This window comes from Talpa occidentalis, unplaced genomic scaffold (genome assembly GCF_014898055.3).
Source record: "Talpa occidentalis isolate TD23 unplaced genomic scaffold, MPIMG_talOcc4v2.1 talOcc4.12, whole genome shotgun sequence".
NCBI classification, from domain to species: domain Eukaryota; kingdom Metazoa; phylum Chordata; class Mammalia; order Eulipotyphla; family Talpidae; genus Talpa; species Talpa occidentalis.
In genome coordinates this window covers 13,373,723-13,386,556 of record NW_023601212.1, presented here as the reverse complement: position 1 = coordinate 13,386,556, position 12,834 = coordinate 13,373,723, and the positions used below count along the sequence as shown (strand labels likewise).

Sequence of the window (12,834 nt, the reverse complement as noted above, 5' to 3'; positions counted from 1 at the left end):
GAGCCGTGGAGATAAGAGCCCTACTTACGAGCCCCTTCTAGGCTCCTCTCCAGGCTCTAGAGGTTAATGTTTCCATTTAAATGGAAATTGAGTGCAAAATTATTAGCAACTGTTCAAAAAGAACCAAATTACAAGGGGCTGTTCTTTGTACTGTACAAACAGGGCTGCCATGCATGTTCTGCACCTTAAATATTAAGGTGAGTCCCACTGAAGGTCACTCATCCACCCCCTAAGGAGCTGAGCCCCAGGAAATGTTTCACAGTATGTGAAACAGTATGTGTAGCCAGAAAGCTCCCCTCAGGCCACCAGATCCTGATGGGCCAAGAAGGAAGGTCAGGTGCAGACCTTCCAAGAGCTTCTGCAGAATACGGGTCACGCCATCCTCACCTCCCCAATACTGTGGAGCACATGAAGTCAATCCTCATTATTCACAGATTCATTATTTGCAAATTTTCTTGCTTGCTAAATTTGTAACCTCAAATCAATACTTATAGCACTTAGTCACCTGTGAATGTGCAGAGAACAGCGAAAAGTCTGAGGAGCCTTGGTGAACATCTTTCCAGCCAAGAAGGAACCAGACCACACTCGGGCGCCTTGTTGCAGCTCTCATACTATAAGCAAACCTCCTTTTCACGTCTATGTTGTGCCACAATTTTCATATTTGTGTGCTTTTGTGCATGGGCGGTTTTGCCATTTAAAACGGAGCACAGTGGTGACACGCTCGAAGGCTGAGATGTGCATGGGAGGCAAGATCCATGTGCTAGCTAAGGTCTGTACAGCATGAGTTATTAATTAGTGCCAGTGAATTAGCAATGTCTAGTAAATAGGGTGTCTTTAGACAGAGCGCACATGAAACAAGGGTGTGTATTAACAGCTGGAAATAATGCCCTGACCGGAGGCCAGGAGGGATGCTGCCCTGTACTTCCTTGAGGAATAATGATTTTTCACCAATCCAAGCTCAAGCTGAGGTTAAAGGGTTAAACTGCTCTCAGATGCTAAAGCATAAAGAGAAACAAAACTTATCTGAACTGTTGTTTGAGGCCTGCTTCCACAGACAGCAGAGCCTGGACCTTATCTGCAGTGACACAAGCTGGATGGGCACTGAACAACGATGCCTGCGCTGAGTCCCAAGCCAACCAGAGCCAGGAAGCCATGAATGCAGAGGAGGGCGACCAGAGGCAAGGGACACACAACTATAATGCAAATGCCCACTTCCCTGAAGAAAAACCTCCTCATGCTTCTCCATGTGTCTGCACTATAACTAACCAATAAGCTTCAGCCAAGTACACATTTCTTTGCCCATAGCACACTTTTTAGGCAATAAAATTTAAGTGTTGTTCTCAACCCTGGTCCCCAAGATCTACAAAACTCTCATTTCCTTTCTTAACTGGGGAGGCCTATTTGAGGGGTTTTGCCCCTGCCTCCTTGCCAATAGACTTGCAATAAATCCCTTTCTTTTCTCAAAACCCAGCATCATAGTAATCAGCTTTAATTGCAAGTCAGGCAGAGAGCCTGTTTGTTAACCAACACTCATGAAGACTTTATAGGACACAACTCCCACAAATAATGAGAACACACTGCAGCAGGGTTCAATCAGAGGTAATGGTAACTTCACAGGGCTGTCTCTGAGCTCTAGTGGAGAGGTGCTTTCTTAATAAAGGATAAACCACTTCTGAATGGATTTAAAATATCTTCTCATCCATAAAAATGCCTTGTCTCTGAGCCCATTAATCCCCAAGCTCAGACCTGCATAGCCTAGTGGTAAATAGTATCAGATCCAGCAGGATCCACGGTGGCTTATGTCTTGAAGGTTTTGGCCATGCAATCTCCCCCTCATCATGTGCGTGGAGAGTCTCAGGAGACTTATGGAGCGGAGGGTTTCCATAATTCGTAGCTAGAGTCCTTTCCTCTGGCCCCTAACACCTGGAGAGTGCTCATAGTATAAAATTGTGTACGAATGCAAAGTTCAAAGACTCAGGAAGGGTAAGGACTGCTGAAATCAAAAATTCTGGAGAGTTCTGGAGGATGAAATTCAGGTGTCAAGAGCAGGACCCAGAGCCAGAACTGAGCCCATGACAATGAGGGCAGCAAGCACTGAGTGACCCACATAGACAAGAGCCTGACCTGGTGACAGGGCCAAGAACTGGCTGGCGTGGGGGCTGCTGATAGGAGACCCGCACTGAAGCCTGGTAGAGAGGAAGACAGCTGAAGGTGGAGAAAAGACAAGGGCTGGCTTTTCAATAAAAGCACGGCACTCCTATAAATGCCATCAGAGGACTGCTCTATGGAAGGCAACCCAAGGCTTCAGGGGAGAGCATAAGAACGAAATGGGGAGAGGCAGAGGAGAAAAAATATTGCCAGCCTTCAAATGCCTGAGCAATTTGCTCCAGCACCAAACACAGCATCCTCACCATTAAAACGCAAGTCCCATGTTAACTGGACCCACCCTCCTTAAAAGGGAATTTAGCAACTGCTTATTGCTGACCAGACTGGCCCTAGGGGGGTCATGCCCTTCACTCCCAAGTGGTTTATCAATGAGATCAATGAGAGGTCTTCGAATGAGGGGTCTTCTCCATCTTATATTCTGGGCAATGTTCCGTGCTCTTTACAGGCTGTGGTCCAGGGAACTATGCACCTTGCTTAGCCTCAGGGTCTGGCAGTTGAGCCACAGAGCTGGGGCAAGAACCAGGACTCACTCAAAAATCCCAGTTCACCTCACATCTAGATCCAGATGTTCCAAGCTGTCATGCTGGGAGCCAGCAGCAACCTCCAGAGGAAGGTGTATTAGGCTGTGACTTGAGGCCTGAAAAGTTGTTCTGTGAGTGTCGTGTAGCCTTTTCTCACCCAGGACCATATGATCCTTCAGTGCCTTGCCAGCTAATCAGAATCACCAGGGGCTCAGGACGGGCTGCTGGAAATAACGGGCTGGAAGGCGCTATGCGATCCACTCTCAAGACTATAGCAGCCTTTAAGTTATCTGCTCCTCATATCCCCAAGGCCAGCCCAGTCGTGTTCTTGGCAGGGCAACCCAGGCCAGGAAGCACTCGGGAGCATCTCTCTGTGAGTACTTGTGACTTGTCTGCTCAGGATTAGAACTGGCTGCTGAGATAATGGTTTTTTCCACACAGCCTTCCAAGAACTGGAAAGGTAATTAAAAGCATAAATCTGCTTGGATTGTGTTAAAGGGGAAAAAAAATAGTCTACAAGCACTCCTGCTAAAATCTACAGAGATAAAATCAGGAGTTAAGAATCTTGGTAAGAGTCCAGCAAAGTCAGTTTGTGACAGATCTGTAGGAAGAGCAGGCAGCTTTACCTTTCCTTTCCTATGCCCTTCCCCTGCTTCCTTCCACTCATCTTCCCCCACCCTACTCCTTTTGGAGAAATTAAAACGTAAGGTGACAGGGCACTCAGCTGGTGAGCTAGCTACCTTGACCTGTCTTCCCTTCCTCGGCCACAGGTCAAACGACTGCAGTGGCCTCCTAGAAGCCTGGGGTTACCCTCTCCAATTCAAGGAAATTCTGGCCCAGCTTCTTCTATCATTCCCTTTAAAACATTCTTGCTTTCCTGAATTTTTTTATTTCATGTCCAACTGCCTGCTTATATCTGGATTCGCCATCTCTTCCCAGCTCCTTTGGCTTTATGGCTCAGCTGGACGACCTTGGCTGATTTGTTTCCTTCAAGCTATGCCTTCTTGGATCCCTCTCCCTCATTTCTACCTGGCCCAGATGCAGGTCTGTGTCACAGTGCTGGAATCAAGGTGTGTGATGGCCTTGAGAAATCCCAAAAGCACAGGCACCCTGTATACTCAAACCATCTAAGGCCGGCGGATGCATGTAAGAGCAGGGAGCACGGTTGGGACACAGAAGGTTGACCAGGCTCATGTTTTCAGCCCTGAGTTAATGCTATTCTAAGCCGACTCAGTGCCTTGATCTTCAGATCCACACAGTACTAGCCAGAGAGAGGGAGGAAGGAAACCAAGTGAGTTGGACTGGAGAAGCAATTTGGGGTTGGGGTTGTCAGAGGCAGTTGTGGGGAGTAAGATAATCAAGGAGGAGAATAGGGTACTTCTGAGACATGTCACTGTGGGTTGTGAAATGGGTCCTCCCGGACAATCTGTAAGCGGTCTATGTGAAATTTAACTTTCGATTTGGTGGTCAGATTGCCCTTCTCACCAAAGTAACTCTGTCCAGAAACTAAGCAACATGGTGCCATGGTTTGGTTTGGTTTTTCAAATTATATCAGGATGAATTCTAAACTCCTTAAAATGGCTAATGAGGTCTTCCAAGGCCTTAAGTCTCCAGACTTATTTCCACCCCTGTTCCAGTCATAGCTTATATCAGCCAGGCAGAACTTAATTCAGATCCTTTGACAGCTCAGGTTTTTTTCTCCCTGTGTCTCTAACCACTGTCCCCTGCCCAAATCTTACTCAAGGTTTTGGCTCAGATGTCACTTCCCAACTCCCCAAATCTGGGGTCTTTGCCTTTCCTCTGTGTCCCATAGCACCTTACACCACCCCCTCCAGAGTTTCTTCAGGCTATATCATAATGATCTTCTTCACTTGATTCTAAACACCATGAGAGATTGTCCGTCTCACTCACCGCAGAGCAGTAGAGCACCACTATGTTTAGTGGTGTCTGATACAGAGTAAATGCTCAATAAATATCTACTAAATGAACAGCACCAATGCAGAAGCTTCCTCCAAGATACTGCTCTGACTCTTGATGTTCTACAATTCCCTAGCCCTGCTTCCACTAAGATCTTTTTTCCTGGACGTTTCAGCCTCTAGAGTCTGTCCACCTCCTTCTGCTGGAACAGCAAGGGTGGAAAAACCCTGGCTAGCTGATGACCACCTCAAGGCTCCATCAGCATAAGCAGCCTCAGTGGAGGTGGGGGCTGCATGGTGGCCACCTGGGGGCATTCTCCTGTGAGGTGTGTCCCTCTCCAGGAATGCCTTTACATGACACTACAGAACCTAACCTCAGAAAGAACTGTTTTTTAGGATTTCCTTTCTCAGACTGGATCTTTCTCCAGTTGCCCCAAATTCTTGATGTCCCTAGGATAAGGCTCTTTCATTCATGTCAACAAATGAACATGTATTGAGCACTAACTGCAAACCTGGCCTAATGCCTTTGCAATTGCAATCTAGCAGAGAAGGCAACCACCTAAAGGGATAATTAGGTAGAAAGTCCAGCAGGTCCAGGGAATGAAGACTGATCCTCAGGCAGTCTTTCCATCATCATGGAAGAGAACCATGCTTTATTTCCCAACCAAGCTTCTGTTCTCCACTCAACTCCTTTTCAGTGATTCTTTTCTTTTTCTTTTGCCTGGATCCTCTTGTTCACTGGGGAAGTTCCCTGGTCCTCTTCTACACAGTGAGCATCTCAAAGATTTGAAAGTCCTCCCGGGAGGCACACACAGCCTCTGTGACCTGCTCGAGAGTGGTTTAGTTGAGCTCCAGATTTAAGCATCCAAGGATGAGGGCCTCTGTGATCTCAATCGGGGTGCCACCCCTCCGTCACTTTGGATTTTCTACTTGGAAGCAAGACCTAACACAGCTACCTTTACACAACTTTCTTTTTTAATCCTGACTTGGACTGAACCCTAGAAGAGAAAAGGAGACTCCATGGCTCAGGTTTCGGGAATACAATTACTTTCTTAAACAAGATCACAGAGGAGTTTAGCTCCATGAGGTGAGGCTGTTGAGGTTTAGATCCCAGCTCTGCTACAGATGGGCTAACCACTGGTTGAGTTATTTATCCTTAAACCCGAGTTTCCCCAACTATAAAACAGGGGAAATAATAGCTCATATTTCATGAGCAGTAACTCTAATTTATGCAAAGTCACATGTACAGTACCTGACACGTGGCATTCAGTAAATGTCAGCTTTATTTTTGGAAGCCTGTTTTAGGTATCAGGTAGCACCATCCCCAAGCAAGACTCTGTGGGAGCCATAGCTTGCTGGGAGAGTGAAGAAGAAAGCATTTGAAGAGGATGTTGATAGATTAGGTCCCATTCTTGGACTCCATGGGAAGCCTTCCTCCTTGTTTCTGAGACAGCATTGCAGGGTCACAGGTGATTCTTCCAGGTAAATCTTAGGCTGCTGTCCAGCTTTTGACATCAAATAGCTCTAGGGATGACACTCTAGGGACGAGACCCTGGTAAGTCTGTTATTCCAGTCTAGCAACCCAGGGCTGAGGGATAAGTGACAAGGGGGTACCCCAACACCTGTCCCTAGAGACAGACAGGAAAGACCCTGGAGGTTGGCACTGAACCTCCCATCACTGTGTAGGGGAGCACAACTCTGCCATTTCCAAACATGTCTTTGACAAAAGGCTGACTTCATAGGAGGGGTTGTGCGGCTGGGTGGAGCTTACCTTTGAAAAACATATCTACATGCAAACTTTTGTAAGGGTGTATACTGAAAAGAGCTAATTTCCTGGTCTCTTTTCAATGGAGAAGGCTGAACTTAATTTGCATACCTTTGTCTACTGTGTCTTCTCTAGTAAACTCCCTAACCTTCCTTTCTCTCCCGAGTCCTCTGCCTTAGCTAACCTATTTAAGATAACATCCGAAGCCATGTGGGTAAGTGACTCATTCACACTGCGTCACTCCCAAGTATTCAGCGGGAATACATGTTACTTTCTGCCTAGAAGCCCCAGAGCAGTAGAGGATGGTTTCCTTTCTACCCCATCCACGGCCACCAGCAACTTTTGTTTCCTGCTTATGATCTAGCCTGGAGGCCTCACCATATGAGACAAATGAAAACCACATTCCCTCAAAGTTGTGGGTGCATACTTTACACAAAGGGGTGCTAGGCAACTGTCAAGTTTTCTGGCTTTCCAGCACCTTCTGAGCTCTCTTCTCACATTAGGGGGATTTCCTACCCTAGGGGTCTCTACCACCCACAGGTGGAAACAAAAGCAGTCCCTTCTCAGCCCTTTCACAGCAGAGACACAAGAAGGTGACAGAGGGAGGACAAGATGGCCAAGGTCACATTTCTGAGCCAGATGTGGTTTCTACACTGCAGGCAGCTGCGATGGCAATCATGGGGTTCCTGGTGGTGATATAAATTGCAGTGTGCAGTTGGCGGCCGCAGACTTACCAGTGGTTTTTAAATTAGGCCAGTTCTGCAACATGTAATGAAACATCATTCTGGATGTGTAGCCTCAAGCCCTGTTCTCCAGGCTCCACTGATTTCAAGAGACACCCAATATCCTCTTAGCAAACCTTTCCTGCTTAATCAGCCAGCATCAGTTCTATTGCTTACAACTAAGGACCCTGATTCTTATGTGTAAGAATCCCAGGGACACATACTGACAATTTAGAAGTCCAGTGTTACTGAGCTCTCTCTTGCTTAATAAATCTGTTCAGTTCCTTTAAATTCCTTGTGACCCTGAGCCTGCTCTGCAGGAAAAACTCAGACACAAATGGTTTTTAGGCAAGCAGAGCAGACTGGGACCCCGTTCAGTGGTCTGAGAAGGAACAGACCACATCTGAACATTTGTCCAAACAGTTTCTTCCAGGGCAGAGGTTCAGGCTGTCTTTGTTGGGATGATTCCAGAAGCAGGGTCCAAGGGTCACAGCTACGGGCTGACCGAAGGCCTTCCTCGGTCTGCTGACACACACAAAGGGAGCAAAGTGGCACCTGGGGCCAGGCCCAGGTAAGGGTTTAAGATGCCAGGCAAAGCCGAGGTGGGAAGAGTGACTGGAAAGACTAAGGAGCTGGGCTGACTCAGTAAATCTGTTTGTGATTGCTTGGCTGAAGGCCCTCCAGTGTGGAGCGTGCGAGCAGTCACCACCTTAACCCTGAAAGGGCCTGGTCCTACCAACAGAAATGCTGCCAAGATACTGGCAACAGACTCCAGGACAACACAAGGAGGCAGGCATGGCTGGCTCTGGGAAGCACTTGTCTACAGGTTCCCTGCTGGAGGTCTTCCCAATTGCTGAAGACCCTCTAACCACAGTAAAGCAAACAGCCAAGAGAGCTGGCCTCTAGGCTCAAGGGCAGAAGGCAGACGAAGACATGGGCAGCTGACATATGAGCTGTGGGTTTCAGATCTCTCCCAGGCAACTGTCTGGCCAACATGCAAAATGAAACAAATCTAAGCCAAGAGAAAGGGAGAGGGATGAGAGGCCCGATGGGAAAGCAAGAGGCTCCGCACCCTTCCTGGTTCCGGGAGCCACTATATGTCCTTTTCTGCTCAAGCTCCTTTCCGCCACTTGCATCCAACAGAGGCCGGAGTCGTCACATGATCCTAAGACAACCTCGCCCATGTTTCATGTTCTCTATATGCTCTTCCATGATGCTAGTGGAAGGAGCCATTTTTCCACAGAAGGTGAGCCACTGGCTGCCACTGGGGCAGCTCTGCTCATGTTTTACCCACAAGCACCTCACAACAGTCAACACAATCCAAACATCTACAAAAATGTCAGCCTGGAGTCATGTGCTGAGTCACAGTCATTTGGAGAAACGTCAGCCTAAGTCCACAGAAAACTTCAGGCTTCAATGCCACACAGATGTAGTCAGAGGAGAGATCCAGGCTGCCTCTTCCACTCTGACCCTCTCCCGTGACCCTGAGAACGTCAGATTGCTAGGCTGTCGGGGAAGACACGGGGCGCTGGCTCACAGCCACTACCAAAGTCAGCTCTGCAGGAGTCAAATAAAACGAGGCCCCTCCATCTTGTTCCCTGGCCCCCTCCCACCTTTAACCGTCCATATTCAAGGCTCAGCTCCAAGCCTGAGCCACACTCCCTGCATTCTTTCCTTGGGATTCTGGCACAGAGCTCCAGGCCTTAGCCCAGCAACAGCTTGGCTTTGTTACCCTGGGGCATGGAAAATTCTCTCCCTGACAGCCTCATTCATTTGACTCTTATTAAGACACAGACCCCAGCAGTGCTGCGCCCTCCCCTATGGTCTTCAACAAGACCCTGGAGGGTCTCCCCTGGCTCCTCACAGACTCTCAGGGTCAGAAGTGAGGTCGCGCAGTCAACCTCCCACTGGGTCCCACCCTTCACTTCTCAACAGCCCCATCTAGTGAGAGAACCACCTTCCCAGAGGCAGCTGACCATGGCTGACTCTGGGGTTGTCAGAATGTTCTTTTTCATCTTGAACTAAAATTGACCTCCCTTCCACCCCATTCCTTTTCTCTTATCAAAGATGAAATTCACTTTGTATCCACAGGACAGCCCTGAATTTATATGAAAACATCATTTTGTCCTTTCAAGAAAAAAAGAAAAACTGTCTCCTCGAACTAAACCCACTTTTCCTGTTCCTTAGTTTTCAAACCCATAGCAATTCCCTCTACTCTTGCCTGGATGTTTTCCAGTTTATAAATATCAGACTTATATTAAAGAACTTGTAACCTAAAGAACCTGCAAGGCCTACTCCAGGACAGATTTAAAAAAAAAAAAAAAGCCCATATCAGTTAATTACAATTTGATTCTCCTCACCCTCAATGGCAGAACTTTAAAACTTGAACAGCTGGTAAGGCAAAATTTACTGGTTGCTTCCAAAAAATTTGGTTGTTTCCAAATATTCTTTCATTTTCTTAACAGAAATTAATTTTTCAGCTGGGCACACTGCAATTGATAAAAATCTTTCAATTCTAATCATCCATTGTAGATATCACTATGAAGCTAATTTCTAACCCAATAGATATAAGTAGAAAACTTCCTGGAAGTCTTCTAAGGGTGAGAGCATGACCCTTCTATCTTCCACACCATCCTGCTTCTGGGACTAAGATGTGATGCCTGGAACCCTAGCAATCATCTTGGACCATGAGGCTGAGACTTTCACAACAAAGCAATTAATTAGGAGGAGTCTGGGCCCCTGGCAATTCTGTACAACAGCTACACTAGCTCAGGGCTACCTAGCTCTAGAGTTATTTTTGTCTGAGAAATAAAAATTTCTCTTATTTAAATTAATAATGTTTAGGAGTTCTTTTAAATATTCATGTAGACTTAATCCTAACTTACCACCCTAAAGTCACACAAATGGGTTTTAATTAACCCAAAGGACCTCTCAAGTAGATTATTCTGAGAACAAGAAACCTCTATTTTCATTACTAATTCTTTAGTTTTTATCATCTTTTTCTCTTAATGCCTAGCAAAACTTTGCTGAGGACTCAGGGGTAACCTATAGAAATAATAACAAGTAAAAATTTAACTCTGATGTTTCTGCTTCCTCGGGCTACTCTAATGAATGGCCACAAACTTGGTGGCCTAAATCAACAGAAATTAATTCTCTCTCTGTTTTGGAGGCCACCATCCAAAACCAGTGTTCTTGGGCAGAAGTCAAGGTGTTAGCAGGGCTGGGTTCCCTCCAGAGGCTCTAGGAGAGCACCAGAACCTCAACTTCTCCAGCCCCCAAAGGCCAGCATTCCGTGGCTATGACACATCACACAAATCTCTGCCTCCGAGGTCACAATGCCTTCCCTTCTGTGTCATATGTTCCTCTGCTTTTCCTTACATGGCTACATATAACTATTTAGGGCTCACCCAGAAAACCCAGGATAATCTGTCTCTCGCCAACACCTTTAATCACACATGTAAAGTCCTGTTTTTGCCATATTAAGTAACAGTGCAGGTTCCAGGGATCACGATGTGTTATCTCTGGGAGGCCAGTACTTAGCTTTCCACACCTACATATTAATCATGGCTTCTCTCAGAACATTGGATTTAAAACCACAGTGACGCCTCACAGCAGTGTCCCGTGAGCACTCAGCCTGCTACTGGGCTGCAGGGACAAGCCTCCTATCCTGCAGATCACACACTATCCTTGCGCATGTCTCGCACAGCCAGGGTGCAGATACCCAACCCCTCCGGGTGCCAAAAGAGGGATCTGAGTCCCAAGCCCGCCTCTGCCACCTGCCTTCATATCCCACTGCCAGTCAAAAGCCCACCTACACCACCATCATCTCCTATCACCGGATTGGCCTCTTCCTATTATGACTGACAGCAAGATTGCCCAATGCAATGTGATCTGGGTTAAGGCTCTGGCAGTAAACCAAGCCAGAGCTGAAATTCCACCTGTGCATTCATTCAAAGTCAGGCAAAGCCGCCCTGTGGCAAGCCCAACACAGGTTGGAATTTCTAACATATTCCAGGTAGTTCAACTCTAGGAGGCTTGATTCCCTCATCTGTAAAATGGAGATAGTATAATACCTGTCTTGCAAGGGTATTGTAAGAATTAGAAAAGAATGGATGTGAAGGGCACAGCACCTTACCTGGCCGCCAGCCCAGGAGAAACCTGAACAACGGCAGCTATGCCTCGTCCGTTCAGTTTTCCCTCTAATCCTGACTGACTGCCCTACCTGGGTTGGAGATGTGGCCATGACCTGGACGGCCTTGTTCAGGAATTCAACCCCGGTCTGCTTCCTACACACGAGGCCTGTGCTGCCTGCTGCGGTGCAGACTGAACCAGGCGGGGAGGAGCCCCTTTGCTCGGAAGACTCGTGGATTGTCACTTTCTCAGAATGGGGCAGCACAGAAAACTCTTGGGGACACAGTGGGTTCGAATGTCTGGAGCTGGGAACGCTGCACTCCTAAAAGTGACTGCTGCCTGTCAGACACCCAGTCTTCACCAGGTGCACCCCAGGCGGCTGCACTGACCTCTGCTCATCAAAGGAGGAAAACCACCCCAGATTTAGGATTCTTAGTTAAATGCTAAAAATTGGAGGTAAATTAATTAAGCTATAACTTAAACACCACCAGTCTTCTCTCATCAACAGTTCCTAAGACAGGATAGGCAGCATTAATTGTTGCAATTAATTAGGCATTAAACTGATAATGGGTACAGCTGCTAACAATTAACAGCTAATTATGTCAAGCACTTTAACCATTTCACAAAAGAAATGGAAATTGGAAGGAAGGGAGAGAAAGCATTTACCTTGTAAACAAATGAGATGCATTGAGCTACAAATGCAGCTGGATCCTGCTGTAGGAATGACAGAGAGACTTGATGGCTGCCATGGCCCCGGTGAGGCGGCTGCACGGAAGCACGTGAGCCTGAATTTGAACAGAGGAGACCTGCCTGAGAGGAGGCGACCTGAATGGTGAGCAGAGCCAGCACGTGCCAAGCTGCAGTCTCAGAGCCCAGCAGCTAGTACCCCACACCAGGCTCACAGTACTTCAGGGCAGTTACTATTACAATTCCCATTTTATGGATGAGGAAACTGAGGCCTGGAGAGTTCAGTGACTAGTCCAAGGTTTATGCAAGCTAGGACCTGGAAGCACACGCAGGCACACTGGCCCCACAGGACACCCCAAAAGAAATGGACCTCACTAATTTGCTGAACTCTCACTCAAACTCAGACACCCAAATGCTTATTGAACCATGAGCTCCACCAGTTAATCTTAAGAGCAAAGAAGAAGTGCCTCGTAGGCAGCTCAAATTGGAAGTGAGCATTTTCTGAAGTGATGAAGCTGCCAGATATTCATAAATTCAAATCACTCCTAATCCAAACCAACATTTCATTTGTGCGCCTCTAGGTAAGGCTCCCCCCCCCCCCAACCAACCTTCTCTATGGGAACTTGAATCCTGCTGGGATGTGCCAAGCAGCTCCTGGGGGACTTCAAGATCCCCTCCTCCAGTGGACTTGCGGGAAACATCACAGAACTGTGTTTCCAACAAGTTTTATCTTTTTCATCTCACGGGAAAGGGAAGGGAGTAGAAGATCTGGACCAAACCAGCCGCCACTCCACAGAGACATGCGCGTGCGAACACCACATGTACGCAGGCACGCACGCCTTGTTCAGAGGGTACACTGAGGCACAGAGGTTTGCAGCAACAGGATCGAGTCTGCTTGTCCTAGCTGGAAGCCAAAGGACAGAACG

The 12,834-nt window shown here is 47.3% G+C and overlaps 2 long non-coding RNA genes across 4 annotated transcripts in view; both read right to left on the bottom strand.

Annotated features, from left to right (window-relative positions):
* LOC119240680 (uncharacterized) overlaps positions 1-12,834 on the bottom strand; it is a 247,840-nt gene that overhangs the window by 158,496 nt on the left and 76,510 nt on the right. The gene's annotated exons all lie outside the window — the stretch shown is intronic.
* On the bottom strand, positions 5,862-10,348 carry LOC129145459 (uncharacterized). Its single transcript, XR_008551021.1, has 3 exons — positions 10,167-10,348; positions 9,451-9,579; positions 5,862-6,141 (listed from the first exon to the last, which is right to left on the bottom strand). It is a non-coding gene; the product is annotated as an uncharacterized LOC129145459 (long non-coding RNA).